This window comes from Caretta caretta, chromosome 24 (genome assembly GCF_965140235.1).
Source record: "Caretta caretta isolate rCarCar2 chromosome 24, rCarCar1.hap1, whole genome shotgun sequence".
Classification (NCBI taxonomy): Eukaryota; Metazoa; Chordata; order Testudines; family Cheloniidae; genus Caretta; species Caretta caretta.
The window spans coordinates 3,839,675-3,843,890 of record NC_134229.1 but is presented as its reverse complement, the minus strand read 5'-3'; the positions used below and the strand labels follow the sequence as shown (position 1 = coordinate 3,843,890).

Below are 4,216 nucleotides of genomic sequence, written 5' to 3'. Positions count from 1 at the left end.
TCCCTAGAAGAGCTGCTGTCCGCGGGAGGGGTGATCCCTTGCAGGGTGAAATCGCCAGATCTGGGGAAGCATCATCAACACCATTTAGCATGTGCTCACCATCCACAATAGCGCACCAGCATCCCCAGTGTGAAGGGCCCTTTGCTTTAGATCTTTGGGGCAGGGACTGTCTGTCCGGGGTGGGTTTGTACAGCGCCAAGCACCGGCGGTCCTGGTCCACGACTGAGGCTGCTAGAGGCTATGGCAATACAAGTAATAACTTGGAGCGAGAAGAGGCGCGAAGGTAAAGCCTCGAAGAGAGCGCAAAGGGTGCATCTCTTCTAACAGTCTGCACAGAACTCCGCGCACAGCACCTGCCTATCTCCATAGACAGCCGCGTCCTTAGAGACCCATACGGGCTGCTCAGACATAGTTGTAACAGGGCTGTAGCTAAGTCCACTGCAGGGGCTCCTGGGAACCTGAGTTCTGGTCCAGTCTACAGGAGCATGAGCCGGTTCTAGGTTGTCCTCTCCTGGCTCAGCGCCAAATGAGCCACCCGGGACTTTGACTGCAAACAGGCCTGTTGGAGCAGCGGGGGCCTCTGTCACGGAAGCAGTGGGATACGCTGCAGAGAAGACTAACGATAGCAATAAAAAGAGCTGAAAATCAAGTCTGTTTTATTAAAAGCAATCACGTTGTCTCTCCTCGGGGGGTGGATCAGTCCTGGTTGTGTAACATAACAGTACAAGGGCAGCGTGTGGGAGAGACCCTCGAGTGGCTACCTGCAGGTAACAGCCCTACCATTGCTGTTGGGAGAGAGGGGGCTGCTCCCTTAATACAGGGGAGAGGGACCTGGGTGTTTGGCTCTGAGGTCCAGCCCCGCTGGTGCTGGGAATTTCCGAGGCGGTGCTGTGCAGTGGTGAGTCTCCATTAGCAATGTGGGGCTGGCCACAGCCAGGCTGATTCTGCCCACAAGGGGCTGGCCGGGACAGACACACCCGTGTAACCCACTCAAACGCAGCTGGTGCTCACGCAGGCGCCAGGAGCTTTGGTGCGGCAGTCAGATCGCCACTGAGGGATGGAGATTGAACATGCACCCAGACCATCTTGAGGATCTATCTAGAGATCATGCCGGGTGGCGCTTGATCTGCGAGGCGCGGCTAGGCCCCAAATGAGATCAGCACCCCAGTGTGCTAGGCGCTGCACAAACCTACAATCTAGAAAGACAAGGGAAGTGATTTGCCTACGGGCATGCAGCAGAGTTGGGACTAGATGCCAGGTCTCCTGATTGCTAGGCTGGTGCCCTGCCCATTGGGCCACACTGTGTCTCCTTCCTGCTGTGGAGAGGGGTCCTCCCGGATGCCCCCTTGTAGGGCAGTGTGTGGGTGGGAAGCCACACACTTGCTGCACCCAATCTGGGGAATCTGTGGAAATCTCTTGGTCTTGCTGGGGTGTCAGTCCAGCCGCTGTCTCTGGATCCCCTCAGAGATTACGGAGGGAGCAGAGATGAATACGAAGGTGTTTTTCAAGCACAAAGGACGGGAGCAGGAGGTCGGGGAGGAGGTACTGGAGAGGAATTCACTGGCGGTTCTTGGCCTGGCCAGACAGGAGCGAGGGGAGCAGGCCCTGATGGGGGGAGGAAGGGAAATATTGATGGAGATCGCAGTTCCGGCCCGCCTGGGGCACGGTGAAACGAACAACCCAGGCAGCTGTGATGGCCGGCGCTGGTGAGGGACCCTGCAGTAACCACGCAGCATGAGCATCCAGGATGCTTCCGAGAAGCCATCCGGTCGCAGGGCCACTTCGCCCCTGAGAGCTCCTACGATAACATAGCAGCGGGACAGCCCAACACCCACAAATGACAACAGCCCAAAGCTACTGCAACCAGACCCACAAAATGCCCATGCCCATCAGCAGCCCCACAATAACAAACCAAGGCACACGGGACAGCGCTTCAACCCTACGATAACAGAGGGGCATGGGGAATTCCCTGACTGCAACAGACCAGGGACCCATCTAACCGGGTATCCTGCCTCCAGGCCGGCACCAGCTGCTGCTGCACGGGACAGTCAGGGAACAAACCTGCCCTTTGGGCTGCGTTCCTAATCATTATTATTTTTCACTAGGGCCTACATGCCCCAGCCATGGAGCAGGACCCTCTGGTGGTAGGTGCTGTACAAAGAGACACAGCCATGGGATTCACAGCTGTTTTTCAGGCCAGAAGAGACTATTGTATCATTCAGCCTGACCTCGGGTACACCTGTGTCACCCAGTTACTCCTGCCTTGCGCCCAGTCGCTGTGGTTAGCCTGCAGAAAGGCAGCCAGGATCTGAAGCCGTCAAGGGACGGAGAATCCACCACCTCCCTCCTTCAGTGGTTATGCCTCAAAGCACAAGCCTTTATGTCCCCAAGGCAGTGTCTTAAGCACGACAGCCCCCCTGCAGCTCACCCCGCTGCCCATCACCGTGGTATCTGACTTGTCCAGCCCAGCAAGTTGTGGATCAGAGGGGAAGGTGTTGGCAAGAAAGAGGAAAATAAGCAACCACCAAATCCTGCCCCCACCCCCGCCCCATCTCCTTTCCGGAGCTGAATCCGGGCTGGCGTCAGCGGTTCATTTTCTCCCACTCACCGAGTACCGCCGGTGAAAGAGGGACTCCTGCGGCGCACGGCGTTCCGGGAAAGCCCATCTGTGCCGATAGTAATAATAACCAACGTAATGATATTTCTACAGAGCCCGACGCTGGCGAGCGCCCTCCAGAAGCCATTTAGAGGCAGCGTCGGGCGCGCAGCTGCTGATATGGACCCGCTAACGAACCCGCTCGTTAGCCGGCTGCCGTGCGGGTCCTGCCACTTCGGGCCGAGGTGGTCTCCCCTGTGGAATGAGCTGCGTGCCGCCCCAGGGTGGGCGCACGTGTGCACAGAGCCAGGAGCGCCCGTGAACATAAGAACGGCCCCACTGGGTCAGACCGATGGTCCATCTAGGAGGGAGCTGGGCTGGTGGCTCAGGAGGGGGCGTTCTCCCCTCTGCCTCTGTGCTGCCTCCCGCGGGGTGGCCTAGAGGTGTCTGTGCTGCCGGAGGGGCCAGGGGATGTACAAACCCGCTGGCTGTTGGTTCCTGAAGATCCCCACCACTCTTTCGGTCACGGTGAAGAAGTGAGCCACAGTGCTTCGAGCAGGCTCCACCAGGGGTTCTCTCCTCTCCTGCCCCTAAAGTCTACTTCAGTACTGGATTCTTCCTCACTTCCTGCCCTAAACTCTGGGGCAGCTCCCTGCTCCACCATAGAAACAGCTGCACGTTAGTGTGATGGGACCCCTGCCCACTGGGTTGTGTGGCTGTTAAGCAGTTGCTCCACCACACCCCAGAGGAAGCCACATTTCAGTGGCAGGGGAAGCCCAGAAGGGATTCCCATGCAGGGGAGAGGGGGACCATATCAAACCATGTAAAGTTTATAAAGCCCTTTGGGCTGCAAGTTGCTCTATAGATATAAGACATTTTGTTATTCCCACTGGTCGATAACTCATCCAGCAGCAATCATTGCCGTGTGGAGCCCAAATACATTTAAGGGGCATGTTATTGTATCATAAATTGCAATTGATTAATCGCATAACGAACCTGCAGCCCTGTGTCGTCTCTTGGAACTGCACCACAGCCGTGGCCGGGCTCACATCCTCCTGCTCTGCGCCCCGACGGCTGTACCGGAGCTCCGGGGGAAGTGTCTTTAAATGAGGTTCTTTGCACCGATGGGCCCCCCGATGTGGACTCTCATTTGGGTCTAGCTCGGACCTGGGCCTAAGCGATTTGCCTGTTCTAGAAAGCGGCTTCGCTTGAGTTCTTCCGGTCGTGTTCAAGAGGCGTAAGTCTAGCGCGAAGGCGTCTACACTGCAAACACACCAGCGACACGGCAGCAGAACGTCAGTGCTGACCGTCCTGACGGGAGGGGTTCCGCCCGGGCCGTAGTTACTCCATGTCTCCGTCTGCACCAGGGGCTAGGTCGGCTTAATTATGTCACGCAGGGGTGTGGCTTTTTCACGGCATGGGTCCGTTGAGTGGAGAGGAGCCCCGAGATAGGGGTTTGGGAATAAGCGATACTGCTCGAAGGCATCTTTATCCTAGTGAAACTGCGTCCGCGCTAGGGGCTGTACGGGTGTAAGTCTACAGGTGAAAAATCACAGCCCTAACCGGCAGAGCTAAGCCGGGACAAAATCGGTGAGTTGAGCAGAACTTAACTGGTTGCAA

At 57.1% G+C, this 4,216-nt stretch overlaps 1 long non-coding RNA gene across 1 annotated transcript; it reads right to left on the bottom strand.

The window, feature by feature from the left end:
* Positions 1-639: 639 nt before the first annotated feature.
* On the bottom strand, positions 640-2,694 carry LOC125625998 (uncharacterized). Its single transcript, XR_007353676.2, has 2 exons — positions 2,609-2,694; positions 640-1,605 (listed from the first exon to the last, which is right to left on the bottom strand). It is a non-coding gene; the product is annotated as an uncharacterized LOC125625998 (long non-coding RNA).
* Positions 2,695-4,216: the final 1,522 nt, after the last annotated feature.